This window comes from Cuculus canorus, chromosome 1 (genome assembly GCF_017976375.1).
Source record: "Cuculus canorus isolate bCucCan1 chromosome 1, bCucCan1.pri, whole genome shotgun sequence".
Classification (NCBI taxonomy): domain Eukaryota; kingdom Metazoa; phylum Chordata; class Aves; order Cuculiformes; family Cuculidae; genus Cuculus; species Cuculus canorus.
Window position 1 is genome coordinate 184,255,536 of NC_071401.1, and position 17,580 is coordinate 184,273,115.

A 17,580-nucleotide genomic window follows, 5' to 3' on the forward strand; every position below is an offset into this window, starting at 1 on the left:
TCCCTCTGTTTCTCCACCCTGGCCTCCCTGACTCCTTGCAGATAAACAACCTATTTACCTTTTCCCCATGGGCCCCAGTTTTGTTATATCCATACCCAAATGTGAAATCTGTGATACTGTCACTTAGACCATCTCAGCCATACATGGTACTAACAACACGGTTACCTTGGTGCTTTCTAGCCTAGCAAGCTTTTCTTCCCAAGAGGTCTCCACCAGTTTGACCTTCCCTCACATAACTCCTCACTGACTGCCTGCAAGCCAGACTTTGTGGCACCATTCATAACATCTGTCAGCCGCTCACTTTTGCTCTCCTCAGTTGTTTCCCCTCTCATGCTCAGCAGGTTCTCGGGATCTGGGCACAGCCTCAGGCCAGGAGTGCCGACCATGTCCTTGCAGGTGCTAGTACTTTCCACTTTGAGGAAGACGTTACCTTCATTTTCCAGGTAACCTGGGAGTTCCTCTAAAGCGCTCCAGTTGACTGACACCCTCCCTGCACACGCAGGCCAAGGAGGACAGCTACATTATATAATTCACCCCATTCATTTCATACATATAGACACAATTTTTCCTTCTTCATCTCCAGTGGTGCTCGTATGAGAAAGATTAGTTGTGAACTTATGGCCATTTGCAAACCATATTCCATAATCTTTTTACCATATCCTTCTGCACTTCACTGTATTAGTACACAACATAATAAACTGTAATGCTTGTGTGTTACTTCCCCAGCCTTTTCTTTAGGAAAACTGGCTTGTAGCCTTGAATAACTTCATGGTTTTTATATTGATAGCTTCTGTTAATGGATTTGCAGTTGAATAGAGTTGTATAGATGAAGGGTTTTTCAGGCCAATTAATTCTACTATGTTTTTCAAGCCTCGATAGTCCAAAAGCAAAAAAGGAATCCTCCTTTCTAAAATCCCATCTTGATATAACTGTTCCTTTCAACCTAAACTGTTTTGCAGACATTTTAAAATGATAATCCAAGGAATCAGCTGTTGTTCAAGGTTTCTTCCAGAGATGTTTGTAATCACATTCATCATCTTAGCATGTTGACAAGTTATTTAAAACATAAGTGCTTAGGATAATCTCTTTACTCACACATATTGGTTCTGATCTAGAAAAAAATAAGAATCATGGAAAAAATCTTCTGTAATCTTCAACCGTGATGGATTACAGATTTTAATAAATGCGTGTCAGTTCCTCTCTCAGATAAAGGCCATATTTTAATTAATTTTTTTCTTGTAATCCAACCTACAGACTCAAAAGACCTATGGCCTGCCTTTTCAAACTGGGTCAAGCGTGGAAAAGATATTCTCTATCGCCTGCAAGAAGTAGGATATTAATAAACAACATCAGTTTTAAGTTGTTTTTTTTTTTTCACAAAGCTATAAGTCATGCGTGCCAAGGAAAATGTGATTAGTGTGAGCTTGCCCTTAGGAAATCATAGGCGAGTAGAGAGTTAAACAAAACAAGAAACCTTAGGAGCCAAATTCTCTTGTTTAGGTTACAAAGAGAATGGAGACCCAACTACTACCGTAACCCGGAGATATCATAGGTTACAACCTTGGTTTTCACTGCAGCAAGGCTAAGATCTGACCACGCATTTCCATGTCACAAGTTTGGGCTTTGGTGGATTAGGAACTTCACTTTCAAAGAGATAAGAGGGAGAAGTCTCTCAGGATATTTGCCCAAACTTCCCCTGATCCCCCTCTGTTTCCAATTACATTATTTTCTTTTTTTAGAACCCAAAAAAGTAGTTTTTTCCTTCTGGCTTACTGAACTCATTCCCTTGTTTTAGCAAAGTCACATCCTATGACCCTGTAATTAGTCACAGTGGACTTTAAATGATCTGATTTGCCTTGATAAAGTCTGCTGGACACTCAAAGCTGAATTTCTCTTTTTTCCTCATCGTTTTCCAGTTTTATCACAATCACTTTACCCCCAATTTTTTTCTACTTCAACAGCTATTGTGCTACGAGAGCATGCTCTTTGTCCAGCAGCCATACTTTTGCACTCCAGTCCCTGAAAGGGATGTAATTCTTGTCTATATGAATGTCAGAGGCAGAAAGACAAGGAAGGGAGTCTAAGTGTAACAAGCTTCAAACACCTCCGTCTCAGAAAGAAACTGGGTTCTTATCTGTCATGGAGAGCTATAGCACTAGAATAAATTCAAAAATGAAAAAATGAGAGACACAGTGACGAACAATCTGTTCCTTGCAGCCTGATGTGAACAAACAGCTTAAGAGCCTTTCAGCTCAGGCAGCAATAGCAGAAGTCAAACCATGTGTTTGGCTGAGCAAGCCCTCAAGCTGAGATAAGCAGTAAGACAGCAAGCATTCATTTCTGCCTGGGGCACAGGGAGACATACATCTACTCTTCTGTAGCTTTTCACTTAAGTAGTTACCCTTGTGCCCAAGCACAAAACTTGCTAAAAAAATTGCATCTCATGCTTATTGCTGCAGATGATGTCTACATCCAGGAATATATGTATGTATATAAATATAAATATGGGTGTTAGAAGTGGATGCTCAAACTTTGATCCTTGAAGGGTCTTCTCCTGTAAGTCTCGCAAGACACACAGAAAGGTAGTTCATGTACATAGAGAAGCCCACGTGTAGAAAACCTTTCAATATAATCATCCATGTAAGGAAACCAAATCCCATTTATTTACAGCTCATTGGACTGTAAAGAGGACATGACAACAAAACACAGGCTTTCAGATTTATTTTCCAAGCAATCTTATGCATAAGATACAATTATCTTTCCAATAATATGCAAAGAGAACTGAGAAGTCTAATCTTCATACAAAAGCTGAGCATTAAGTTCATTTAAGTCCAAACTTAGAAAACGAAAAGCAGCATTGCACTGGAAAACAGAAATATATTTCAGTACAAAATGTCTCAAAAATAGAAGACTTCTTCAAACTTCCTGAAGAAAATACTCTGTAGTGCTCATTGCTTTAGTGCTCCAAAGAGATTATATTCTTTTTAAAAATTCCAATTTTCTTTGTATGTTGCATTTCTTGGGTAGAAGGGAAAGCAAGGTGCATTATCATATGTAGAGTCACAACTCCACAGTTGGGTATTTGCGGGGTAAAGGAGGAAACACAACTCTCAAGTGAAATCCTGGTCTCAGCAAGCATTGGACTGGAAAGGACCAGCAGAGACAAGTCTAATTTTAACCCTTCGTTGTCAACCTTTAACATAGCAAGGAAAGAGGGAGGCGGCAGAGTGCAGAACACTCACTGCAGGCTCCATCATCACCCCAGATGTGAATGCCAGCCATACAACACCCCAAAAACCTGTAAGGTCAATGGGAAGTGCAATGACTTGGTGGAGCCAGGATTTCATCTGATACTCAGAACACGCATGGCACTGCAACAGAATCCAGATTTGACAGTACAAAAGCATTTAGTGGTTCAGTATAAAAAGCCCTCCTCTTTGGCAATAATAATCTGCCCTGCATTCTTCCTTCTCCCTTTGGCTCCTTTCATTCTCTTCTTGTTGCAGTTGCTACTTCATTACATATACACAAAGAGAATCCAAGTCATGAGTAGTCAGACTTGGAGATCAAAGCTTCAGCTATTGTAATGGCCACTTGTTTCCAGCAGGCAGAGCAACACCTGGAATTCCAGGCCGTCGGGACCATGGTAATAGCACTATGCAACTCAGGAGGTAAAAGGCTTGTGCGCTTATCAGCAAAGTGCGCTTGTGAGCAAAGCTGAAAGCAGACAGCTTCCAGCATTGGTATTCAGGCTTTAGAAAAGGGGAGCTCCAGACAGTTGCACAGGTACCAGTGCAAATGGTATCTGCCCACAGCATTGCACATCACAGGCCTAACTGGTGGAAGTTTAAGCCATGCCTGCATCGCAAAGTGGTGTAGAAATCCCTGAGCAAATGCCACAGAAGCAACCCTGAACTGGAAGGAAGCAACTGCTGTTTTGTTAGAGAGAAGCTGCACTCAGGCTACAATTCAGTTCTGGGCTGGTGCAGCTAATCTGCTGGTAGAGCTGGGCTGGCACACCTATGCAGCACTGCACTTATAATCAAACGAGCTGGTACACTGGCAAACTCTCATCAGTCTAAAGTGGCACTGTATGGAATAGGTATGGATAGGCTCCCAAAAGAACAATTGAAAAGCATGACAGCAAAAGGACAGAAGATAACTGAAAAAGTAGTGATTTAAACCTCTAAGCCTACTGCATTTCAAAGCTGATTATACTACACAGTCTATTCCCTTTGTAACAGTACTTAACCTGGATGAGGCACATAGTGTAAGTGGAAAGAGTAAACACATTTGGAGCAGTTCCTGAGCACATTAACTGTGTTCAGAATGCCCTTCCTAGTTGCAGAGCTAAATGCTAATGTGCTCTCTTCACAGCACAAGGCAACATGTTAACAGCGAGTATTTCAACATATTGTAACAAGTTTCCACTCTATAATGGGAAAGGGTATGGGGGGGGAGTCTTGCTTTAAACTTCCTTCCTCTTCCAACTAATTTGAATTTACATTCATAAGAGAGATTTCAAAAATATTAAGATCTAGGTTTCAAATATTTAACAAATGAACATTTTCAAGACTTAATAGGATCTTATTTGTTAGTAGTGAAGAATTTCTAAACTATTTCTTGCATATTGTTAATGTGAAAATATTCACAAATAATGTTAAAGGGAAGAGGACAAGAAGACTTAAAATGTAAGTATCACTTTCATTTCTCTTATTCTGATACATTATTTTTACCACATGAACAATCAAACTTAATCAATGGAATTTGTTAACCATACTATTACACCATGAAAGAATCCACTAATGGATTTTTCAGCTTAAATTTATCTCAATAATAATCCTATATGTTTAGAAGATAAACTCTATTAATAAAAAATAAGCCCTCCCGAGATATTTTAGGAAAGATATAAGGAAAGATTTGATTGATGTTGAAACATGCACAGGAAAATATATCAGTTTTAAGAGGAAAATAACAGAATTCACACGTCTGGGTATCTACAGTTTCTACATCGAAGTCAGGCGACTGGTTTTATGGAAGGCATCATTCGTGTGTGAAATGGCAGATGCTGCTTTTAGGTGGTCCAAACTGAGATTCTTAAACGAGGGGGAAAAACCAAACAAAGCAAAAACCCAATTCAACCCACTCCTTCCAGTTACTGTTTGATAATGCTGTGAGTACTGTACACAACGCCCTCTGCCCGAATACGTTCAAGTATCGGTCCATAAACATTCTTCGTCAGTGGTATAACCATGCCTTTGGCATCTATTTCACCTGAAACAGAGGTAGGGAAAAATAATGTTAAGTGCTCTACTGAGTTTACCCAGCAAGGCTTTGGTAACAGGGAGGCTGCACTGAAACATCCAAACATATAGATTAAAAATTCCTTTAAAGAAGACAGGAAAAGTTTGATAAATTTTTAAAACTATACACCTATATACTTCAGATACTCTATACATCTGCCTTCTACAGACAGGAAGACACAGAGAGTTGAAATACTGTTACTTAAGTCTGAACAGCCACTTACCATCCAGAACCATCTTAGAAGCAATAGCCGTGGGGTACCCTACTGTTTTAGCCATCGCAGAATATCCTTTGCTATCGCCATAGACAACCAGATTGATAAATTTGTCTTCCAAATGACCGGAAGGGTGTCTGAGACCTATTTGATTTCTCATAACAATCATATCTCTCTCTCCAGTGCCTAAGAGAAAAGCAGACAAACTATTCATTACTTGTATTTCTGCCATATCAAGATGAGGTTCCTGGTGAGTGAGGAACTATGCATATACAGTGCATACATTAGGGAAGTGACTTAAGGTAAATACTACTAAGGAGGACAGAATATTAAGATGAAACTAAAAACGTAACAGGGAAAGAAAGGGATTAATTAGGGGAGTAAAGAACATCACAAGACATCAAAAAAAACTAACATGAAGCTTTAGTACTGAAGGTGAACAAACTAATCTAATTAAGGCTGATCAAAGTTATTGACTTGTTCCATTCAAGACCATGAAAAAGAAGAATTTCTCACATACCAAAAGGCAACTTCATCTCCATGTGCTTTGCGAGAGCCCCCACAATAGAATCTGCTACTGGAACTCGTTCATCTCCCAGTAAACCTAGCCTGGCAGAAGAAATGACACAGACTGAATATCAACAGCTTAGTTTCAATTTTGTAATTTCCAGCTTGTTCAGCAGACAAATTTAACAGTCAGAATATGGACTTGCAAATCTTTTTTTTTTTTTTTTTTTTTTCAAAAAAACCAAACTTTAAAAATCACTGGGACACTTTACCATTCCACTGCCTCCAGCTGACTTTTGTCCTTTTCCAGTTTGCTAAATACAGCTTCTTTAAGAACATGGTACTCAGCAGGTGGCTTAATTCCAACCAGTTTGCACATGAGCTCTTTCTGTATTAAAAGAAAACAAACAAAAAGAAAGTTCCTGAAGGCCTGAAATCTGTTCCTATTCCTTTTCAGACAAGGGTCTGAGAACTCACTGCTCCACTAAGCTCAGTTAATTTCCAGGACTTCTGAGAAGACAGGTTATGCATACAGGGGAAGTAAGACAGTTTGAGATTTTTAATTGCAGTGAGTGAGAATAAGGGTCATCTTTTCCTAGAACACTTTGTACATCACCATTCAGCTCCTTTTTAGTCTTATCCCTTTCTTTGGCAGTGAAGAAAGGAAACAGAAATCTGCATACGTAAGGAACACTGGGAGGATGTTAGGGGGAAAGAGAAGCCACCTGGAGACAACCAGAGAGTCAGGAACTTAAGAATATCTTTCAGCTGGTCTAGAAATGAAGAATGCCTCTTCCAAAAGGAAAGAAACAGACTTATGAGATGAACAACACTCTGGCAATCCTGGTGATATTACCAAAAAGCTTCCTGAAAATTTTTGTGTACATCTGAAGGCCATTCTGCGCTACCCAGGTGCTAATTATCACTTCCTTCATGCACAGCAAGACAGATTGCAAACAGACCTATGAACAAAACATGAAGTGAGCAAGAACTGCAGAGTCTGTTCAGAAGCTCAGGTTCACCTGTTTAAATGAAAACTAAAAAACACAAGGCAGAGGCACTAAAAGGAAAGTACTAAAATGTAGCAACATTGCTAAGATTAGTCATTGCAGTGAAACTAGTGAGTTAATAGTTATTTTTACAGGTGATATGACACAGTATGCGTATTCAGAGGCTAGAAGGACTCCTAGCCATCTTTGCAAAGAACACTTGAAGATATCAACCCTAAAACGGAAAGTGGACAAAAACAACCTCAAAAGAAAAAAAAAAAAAGCAATTCCTAACCTATTTTATGACACTAGTGGACCATTTCACAGTGCCTGAAATGGACAGACTCTTGAAATGGCAGCACATACAGCAGCCCAAAACCCCTGGATTTCAGGAAGATGAGCAGTGCTGCATGTTAGTCAGAGACAAGCAAGACTGGGCCTCTTCACCTTGTGCTTACTTCATTTTGAGGACACTCAAGACATACTTAACTTGCAATAATGGCATCATCAGAAAAATACCATGATCTCCTCAGATCATCACACAGCATAAGTGTCTTTTTCCAGATTAATGATGATAAAAGCATAAGGAAGGAAACAGAAGACATTTGAATTCTGTTCACTTGAGTAATAAACAAAGTTAATCTCAGGGGGTTGCAAAATGGAAAAAAACTCCAACCCTAATGATTCTATGAAAAAGGCCTCCAAGATCATCAAGTCCAACCATCAACACAACACTAATTTGCCTACCAAACCATGTCCCAAAGCATCACATCTACATTGGTTTTGAACACCTCCAGGGATGGTGACTCCACCACCTCCCTAGGCAGCCTGTTCCAACACCTCACCACTCTTTCAGTAAACAAATTATTTCCTAATATCCACTCTAAGCCTCCCCTGGTGCAACTTGAGGCCATTTCCTTTCAGGTGGTTGTAGAGAGCAATAACGTCTCCCCTCAGCCTCATCTTCTCCAGACTAAACAAGCCCAATTCGTTCAGGCACTCCTTATAAGATTTGTGCTCTAGATCCTTCACCAGCCTTGTTGCCCTCCCCTGGACATGTTTCCAGCAGGTCAATGTCTTTCTTGTAGTGAGGGGCCGAAAACTGAACACAGCATTCAAGATGCAGCCTCACCAGTGCCAAATATAGGGGCACGATCACTTCCACATTGGATGCTGTTGGCCTTTTTGGCCACCTGGGCATGCTGCTGGCTCATGTTCAGCCACTTGTTGGACAGCACTCCCCGGTCCTTTTCCACTGGGCAGCTTTCCAGCCACGTTTCCCCAAGCCTGTAGCATTGTGACCTAAGTGCAATAGAGTTGTTGTGACCTAAGTGCAGAACCTGGCACTTGGCCTTGTTGAATCTCCTACAATTGCCCTCGATTCATCAATCCACCCTGTCCAGATCCCTATGTAGAGCCTTCTTGCCCTCAAGCAGAGTAACACTTGTGCCCAATTTGGTGGTGTCTGCAAAGTTACTGAGGGAGCACTCAATCCCTTCATCGATAAAGATATTAAACAAGACCGGCCTCAACATTGAGCTCTGAGAATATCACTTGTAACTGGCCACCAATTGGATTTAGCTTCGTTCACCACAACTCTCTGGGCTCAGCCATCCAAGACAGTTTTCTACCCAGTGAAGAGTACATCCACCTAAGCCATGAGTTGCCAGCTTCTCTAGGAAAATGCTGTGGCAGACACCTATCAAAGACTTTACTGAAATCAAAGTAGATAATATCCACTGTCTCTCCTTTGTCCACTAGGCAGGTCACCTGGTCACAGAAGGAGATCAGGCTCGTCAAACAGAACCTGCCCTTCAAGAACCCACAATTTCCCACAAGACAAACAAACAGACCTGACAAGTAGTAAGTTTTTTCTAAATTCAGCTCTCTTTATACTACACTGAATATAAAATTCTCTGCTTTGTCCACAGAGACAACCAAAACATCAGTTGTCAAATGTAATAGTACCACACCATAGGAGTCATATTTTGGCTGAGATTAAGATGAAGTAAGGCATCAGTAAGCAAGACAGAAAAGCAGAATAATAGAAGAGGAAAAAAAATGCTAGTACAGAGTTTTAACAGAGGAAAAAGAAAAAAATCAATATACTCATTTAGGTATGATCTCTTACTTCTTGATGCCCTAAAAAACACTTTCACTCTGAAGATCATGGGCCAGTACCAAAATGAATACTGACAACTCACAGCACTGAGGGCTGGATTCTGACCAACAGAAAATTTAAGACAATTCATAAAAATACTGTATGGGACCTCTGAGGGTCATGTAGCTCAGTGTCCTGCTTGAAGTAAGAGTACCACCAGCACTCAAGTCAGCTGTAGCTTTGTCTAGTTGAGACCTGAAAGCCCCTAGTGTCAGAGGCTCCACAGTGTCTCTGGTGAACTTGTTCCAGCACTGTGTTACATGCCTGCTGAAGAAAATTCTCCTCATTTTGAGGAACAAAAAGCAGAGAAGACCAAGATGCAATATGAGATTCCCATTGCTAAGTACGCCAAAGCCTAGTAATAAGAAAAACTTTAATAAAACAGAGAAAAGAAGGAAGAGTAATCAGAATAACTCACCCAGGTTAAAGGTGGTGTAGTTGAGCTCAGCAAAGGATAAGGATCTGGGTTGATTAACCCTAGTTTCACAAAGCCTTTCATAGTTTTGCAGTATCCCTGAAATAAAAGAATAACAAGGTTAAACATAATAATCACTTCAAAGGTGAGGTGAGTATTTCTCCTGGGTTTTAAGGTAGTGGTGGATACAACCACGGTAGTGTTGTTATCCCCATGGGAAGGTAGCCATAATAACACAGTGCCAATGGGGTTACTGCTACAGAGCGGTACCTTTCTCCACCCCTTCCCCTACTTCTTCAATGTTCTCTCTAATGGTTTATTCTGCAATCAGTATATCCATGGCAAGTAGCATCGGTTCATAAGATCAAAGGGCTAAGCTGGCCAGCACCAGTTCAAACTCCAGCACATCATTACAGACAGGGTTGTATCAGCCAGCTGGCTCATGAACAAATGACTGAATACGGAAAGCCCAACGCTGAACTCTGCTCACCCCAGGTTTAAACCAGAGTGATTGCATGGACAACAGATAAACTTATTTTAAAGACAAGAATCTTGCGTGTTCCTATATGATTCTTTGTGTCACCCTGACATTTTTGCTTTTCCTTGTACTAACAAAAGAAGGAAATGTTACCAAGCACCAAATGGAAGAGTAGACACTGTCAAAGAGAGAGCTATTGCAGTTTGCAACCCTTATTGCCCCACATCAGCATTCCACCTTCTTCTGCTAAGCAAGCCTCCTTCCCAGAAATCATGTTGTATTGCAACAGAGGAATTGAGACATATACATCATCCCTCAAGCCGTGTTCAAAACAACAACTTAAAACTTCATATAAAACTTAACTCAAAAGATATATCACAACATCCTTAAAAGCTTTTTGAGCGTTCAGTATGATTTCAGGTTTATTCCTTCTTAGTGTACACTGACCAATAAAATAATATAAGAAATCTGAAAAAATACTATGTTTTGATTCTGGTTTGTGTACCTAACAAACGAAAGGAAAAGAGTCTGTCATTTACAAAGAAAACACATTTATCTCTTACTATTTAACTGATCACAATGTTGAAGCTACTCAAATCCAAGATTTCAAGTTACTCAATGAAAAACTTTCTCAGTTTGATGGAAAAACATAACTTTCTGCAAGATTTTTACATTATGTTTTTCAGGTGAATTTAAGGAACAAACTTTAAGTTGAAATTTTATCACCTTTAAAAGAACAGATCAATTCTTAAAAATACAAGACAAACAAATGTAACACAAAGTCATCAGATTAATATTTTTAAGATTTTCTATTGATCTGACGCCAAATACAGAGCCAGAGGAAAAAAGAAACACAGATATAGACTACACAAGCTAACTGGCCAGCTGCCTAAAACAAGTAAAATTATTTTTCTAGTTCGCAACAAACACCTGTGAAATAAAACAAGTAAAGCTACATCTTAAAAAAAAAAAAAAAAAAGAGAAAAGTGCTTTCAATAATCTCTCAGTTGCGATACTGAAGAGCTCATAAATAGCAAGTCCACAGCTACAATAGGCTGAATTTTAATTACATAGTTTTCTTAAACTACAACATTCATCTCTTGAAGAAAAGAATTAATAAAAACAACAACTTACTTTGTATCTTAAGGTTCCTCTCAACAAAGTACTGAGCTGTCTGAATACCATACTGGCTCAGCATATTTTAGTACTGTCTCTGTGGTGAAAACCTTCGAGATTAATCCTGGGAAAAAGTCCATCGGAGTAACAGAATCAAGTACTGCTCCTCCAGCTGAATATTGATAATCTAAATTTTGTAAAAGAACAGCAATATGTTTTGGTCCAGTATTATTTAATTTATTTCACAACACAAAAGCTAAAGCGTGCTTAAAAGAGGAACCAAATGGTGTTTCTGGTGCAAACAGAGCCAAATCTAAATAAAGAAGTTGCAGGAAAACAGTTAAGCATGCCTCTGCAATTGGGGAGCATGAACTATGTCAGCCATTGCTAATCAAAGGGCTAAAAACAAGACACATCCCTCTCACACACACAACATGTAATTCCTGCTGCACTTATATTCAAGTGGCAGGTTCCCCATTTCACTCACATCAGTCTAATTTGGAGCTCCTCCCCTTCACCAGTGTGAAGGAAGATTCTGCCCATGGGCTCCCTGTTTTTTGGTGATTTTTTTTTATTCTTTCTTATGGGGGAGGAGAAGGTAAATGTAAAGAGAAGGATGCGGGTTTGTTTCTTTTTTTTAAAGGTTAAAATAAGTCAGGAGATAGCACACTGATACAGAATTGCGCCCCATTTGTATTTTTTACTTGCAGCTTACAAACCACCAAAGAGAATGCACTGCTCAAGAAAAACAAAATAGGTTAACTATTTCCTATTATCACTCCCAAACAAAAGCCCAGCTTCTTTCACCACAGCTGATGCACAGATCTGCTATGCAGCCTCACTACAAACTCATTTTGTGATTTCCCTAAACAAACAGGAAAGGTTTCTTTCTAGAAGAAAGGACTAAAGCAATAAAGTCTGCAGAATGCCAAAGACCCTTACTGGGTTTGTCAGGCAACACACTAGTGTGGAAAAATCCTGCAACAATTACTTTACCTCTCCACTTCTTAAATATGTAGCAGGCTGAACTGTATTCAACAACACTCCTTGTGGGCTCCAACTGAACTTGTATCTTAGAGGATTGTCAGAGTGCTCTGGAGCTGGTAGGCCACCACAGAAAGAAATGTAGGATACAACCTGTCAGATTTATCAATAGGAAAGAAACAATGAAGGTAAGACACACCAGAATGTAAACAGCACAGAGCTACCCTGCAGAATCCCCATTAGTTCTTAAACTTCCTGTTCACATTAACCCCACAAGGGCCAAATCAGAAGACTCTACATGGACATGGGAAGTCAAAAGAATTGTGCTGAGCAACAGTGTCAAGCTGTCCATAAAGGAGAGGGAAACCAAAACATACACTGGTGCAAAGACATTTTTTGTGATGGTCTCCCCAATGAATTTGCTGGCATCAAATTCCAAATATGAAAAGTAACGTAGTCCAGAACGCATTATACATTAGTGACATGCCAAAAATTGACTGGTGCTAAAGGAACATCTTTACTAATAAAAACTTGGCAGAACTACGCACTGCCATCTAACCTTACCGTAGCACCAACTTCTTTTGCCTTGTCAATACACTCCATTGCCAACATGTGGTCCAGACCAGGATCCAAACCCATTTCACTGATAACTGTAATACCAGCAGCTTCCACACTAAAAATAACAAAAATGCAGAGCTGTCATAATATTCACTATTACTGGCCTTTTATTCAGAAAATCTGTCAAACTAAGGCCCCAGAAAATTTCTCTTATACTATAAATTCTGGGCACTGATTGCAGCTTGTGGGGTAAAAAAAAAGAAGTAGATGTTAAAACTTGAACAGTGGCAGGTGTCCTAATAATCTTTCCAGCCTTGGTTTCTCTTACTTTGCTGCAACATCTAGGGGCTGGTGGAAAAAAAATTCCTACCAGCTACTCCATATCCCAGATTCTTCTAGACTATAAAGCCGGAAGGTCGTAGAGCAGAGGACAGCACAGGACTACCTATAATTACCCTAAAAAGCTGCTGTGGGGCCAGAGAGCATTGAGAGGCCTATTTTCCTAAATTACAAGCAATTGGGTTTCTTTCTTTTAAAGTTGCCTAAACCCCTAGAGCAGTTCATTTATCACCACAAATGAGCTGATTTATTTTCCTAAACTTCCCTCACAGTCTGCAAACACTGGTTTCTCTACCTGCCTAGCTTTCTCTGCTTTTATCATCATAGAAACCACAGTATGTAAAATTCTCATCTTAGTTGAATTCACTTCAGTTTTCCAGTACTGTGACTCAAAGTTAAGCACCTAGATGAAGCTCCATGCCCAAAGCAACTACAATAGTATAATAAGTAGGACAACAGAAACATGAGAATAGTTAGAACTGTCACCAGTTTGAAGTTAATATAGCAGACCTGTCCAAAAGAAGGTGGCATGAAGGAAGATATTACTGTAGATAAAATAAGCCAAGAATGAGTTTCTATCAAAGCAATGTGAAGGATGACAAAAAAGCTTGCTGTTACTGGTAGAACAGGACAGCCCACCTGCTCAGCTCAAACATCAGCCCAGCTCAAACATCCTAACGGGTCTGAGAAGAGAGGGCAAGGCACACTAACATGGAATCAGATGGTGCATGCAGAACAGTACGTTCCAGTATTTAGAGGGCTAGTCTGACCAGACTGGGGTATGTACTCATTTCTCCCCTCTGCTATGCACTCCATGTGCAACTCCAGGGAAAGGCACTCCATCATAGAAAGGGAAGGAAAAAGAATGCAGGAAACAGTAACTCACAATAAGCACTGCGGGTGTAACAGATGGCAAAACATTCGATAATGCATTAAAGAAGGAAGCAACACCAGAGAGATGCTACTCTCATATTTACCTCTCCTGGAGTTCTTTCATAGCTGGTGTCAAGTAGCTGGCTGTTACCAAGTTCACTTTGTGGTCAATACATTTCTTAGCAACCAAAGGATGTGCTGAATAAGGCAGCAAACTACAAATGAAGGAGATAATGCCATATCAAACCAATCGTTTTGCTTATGCTGTCACTGGAAAGACACACACAAATGGTTTTTTGTATGCCTATAAAAGAGCTCAAGTACATGCAACAGTCATACCTGCCTTGCCCTGAGCAGTTTCATACCTACATAAGTGAAATGCTACCCCATCAGGAGAGCATTGTCGCATACCCTCAGAACAGGGCGCAGGACAATAGGGGATTCATTCTTTAGACAGCATCTTTTGTCACACTTCTCTGCAAAAAACAAACCACTGACCTCTTTTCAAGGCCACCTTCTAAACAGGCATGCTGGAGGTTTAGAAAATGCAAAACTGTAAAACTATCCTTGATAAAGCTGGCATTACAATGATCTTGCTGAAGTACTTTGTGAAGAGCATGCTCTACATGCAAAGGAAACAACACTCGTGACATCTGTGGCAAGAAGGACAAAACAGCAAGGACTATGAAGTAATTTTCTCCCTTGTTTCAATTCCTGGAAAGAGATCTTTTTCAAGGGGATATTCAGAAGAAATGCAATATGTCAGAATTTTGCCTCCTCTTGCAAACATGCAAATTTGATCCCAGGAACACATATGCTGGTGGACAACTGGCTCCTCACACTAAAAAGACTGTCCGTGTAATCAGGGAACATTTCTAAAGAGACGCTGCAGTCAAAGGCCTTTGAAAGTCTTGACACTCCACTAGGGGAGAAGGCAGTGGCCAGTTACAACTTATCACATACAAAATACGATGGCAGTTTCTAAGAAAAAGTTAGCACGTTGATGTAGGCCTGTGAGAAATAAACAGCATGACTTTGGGTTAAGCTTATCATGTTTTACATAGAATACTGACCTGATCACAAGTTCGTGTTTCTTCACCAAAGAGGACAGCTTTTCCTCGTGCTTAATGACATCCATATGAACTGAAGTAACATTTCTGTATTTTTTTGCCAGTTGTTCAAGTTGTTCCTTCATGACAGATGCTGTTTTAAAAGTAAAATACATCAAACTGTTACCTAAAGATGAAGGTAAGTCCAAAGCACTCCAAGGTATAATTGTGCTTTACAAACACCTCCTTCTTTCTAAAGAGAAGCATTGATGCTTTCCTTCACTAACAGTGAAAGAAAAATCAAGCATAAAGCACCTTACTTCACCTTACATTTTTAATATCAGTGTCAAGTCATATCAGCGTAACTCAAAACCAGAATGTACCAAATGACACTACTCTCAGAAGTAAGAACACTCACTCTTAAACTGTGTAACGGAAACACCACTGTAACCAATTAGCAAACCTCATGGGTATACTTAAAATTAACAGAAATTTTAACTGCAGTTTTCCTATTGGCAGACTAGGCCAACGCAAATTATTTATGCAAAACTAGAAGTCAATTCCCTTGATTTTTAAGAATTGATCTTTTCAACTCTGTGAAGAAGCAAGTCATAGTATAACATGAAATAAAGGACTGCTAAACCTATCTTCGTGCAGTAGGACACCCCAGAGCCCACTGGCTTGCTTGCATCATATGCATATATCCTCGGATATGGTATTCTACAGCAGCACTGTCTACATTTCTCAGACAACTGAGCACTCACATGGTGAGAAAACAGACAAACTAAATAAAGAAGCACACCTTCACTCCTAAGTGGTTTTTAGAGAGAGGGAAAAAAGTCTGCTGAATGAAGGCATCTCTTACCTAGAAATGTCACAGAAGCATCATCAACTATTTACAAATACCCAACCCATATTATAGGCTAGGCACTGATCCACTCAAAAGCATACTCCATGTCTTTAACTCTGACCCTTCATAAACGCTGTGACTCAGTCCTTCACTATACCAGATGAACATCTACCACTCTTCAGAGTTGAAACATACTGAAAAAAAAACATTATGAAGTTTTCAAAGAACAAGCAACCAAATCACAGATGGAAAGATAAGAGCAGATTTTGGGATCCTCAGAAGTGTACTGTTACCTTGGATAGAAGCAGATAAACTTTAAAAAGTGCTTGAGGGTGAAGAACACAAGTAACAGTCACACAAAAGGGATGCCTCGATGTGTATGTCAGGCTGGAGAAAAGTCTTAAAGAAAGATCACAAGAAAGTGGCAAGAGCTGTAGTAAACACTTTGATTGATACAGGAGTAGGCAACTCATCTGAACTAGAACAATAGTCCTACCACATGAGGCCTGGGAAAAATAAAATAAAGATGACCAACAGAAAAATACGAAACCAGCTCTACTATACCCAGTCAAAATGACCATTAGCCCATTCAGGCAGACCAGTATTTTTTGAGGGAAGACAGAGTATAAGTAGAAAAAACAGTTGGGAGTAGGTAGTCAACGGATCAGACAAATGAAAAACTTTATGAAGGAGAAAAAAAGAACCAAAGTAGGAGTAGTGAGCAGGACTAAGTGATATCCATATACAGCACTGTGAACAAGCAGGCAATTTTTCTTCTCATTATTTATTTGGTGGAGGATCACACAACAGACTTGATCTTCATGCTTTGATTTTTGATTTGGGGGCCATCACCCTTTGGGTATAGCAACCCTCACTTATCCAGTGGTCTGCTTGACAGAACAAGATGTAGGAGTAACCTAGAACGCCAGGAACTTTCATCATGGTCCTAGATGTATTAAATACTACTGGCATTGATGAGCTCATGCTTGCTGAAGAAGCAGTGTACAACCAGAAGGTAAGGGGAAAAAGTAAATAGTAATAGTCTACCCCAGAAAAGGTCTTTCCTTGCAGGTTTTACAACCTCATGTGAAACAGAATAATCAGATAGCATTAAGATAAGTAGAGGTTTTGTTCTTGCTTTGACTTTCACGTGGAAATACAGAAAAGGCAAGCCTGGCATTTCCCAATGTAATGAAGTATGGTGTTGCAGTGACTCTTGAGGGAAGACTGCAATGGAAAAATTGTATGCCTGTTGCGCTATAAAAGCAAACCTGTTTTGGATTAGTATCACCCTGCTGAAAACAAACCATTTTCAATTAGTACAACAATTTATCTTTAGGCCTAAAGTATTTTAGGTCACTACGCAGTACATATTTTTTCCCAGTTTTAAAAATGGTCACTTCTCTAACCTGACCAAATAAATGCAGAGCTGAAGTATTCAACCAGTTTTTGATGGTAGTAGCTATTTTTGCAAATGCACATACTACTTCACTGAAAACCAAGAGGCTGTCTAGAAGGTCCAAGAGGGGAAAAAGTCCAAAAAGGAAAACTTGTTTTTCTTTTTCAGGCTGGGCCTAGTTTAAGTGGACAAGGAAACCTTATCCAGTTTTAAGGTCTTGATGAACGCATGCAGGTTCAACCTAGCTAACAAACAGATTTAGTAACACATACGTGCCCAGAAGAGCTTACCCCATACCTCATTCCACATAACCATATATTTATACATAAATCTGGTTAAAAACT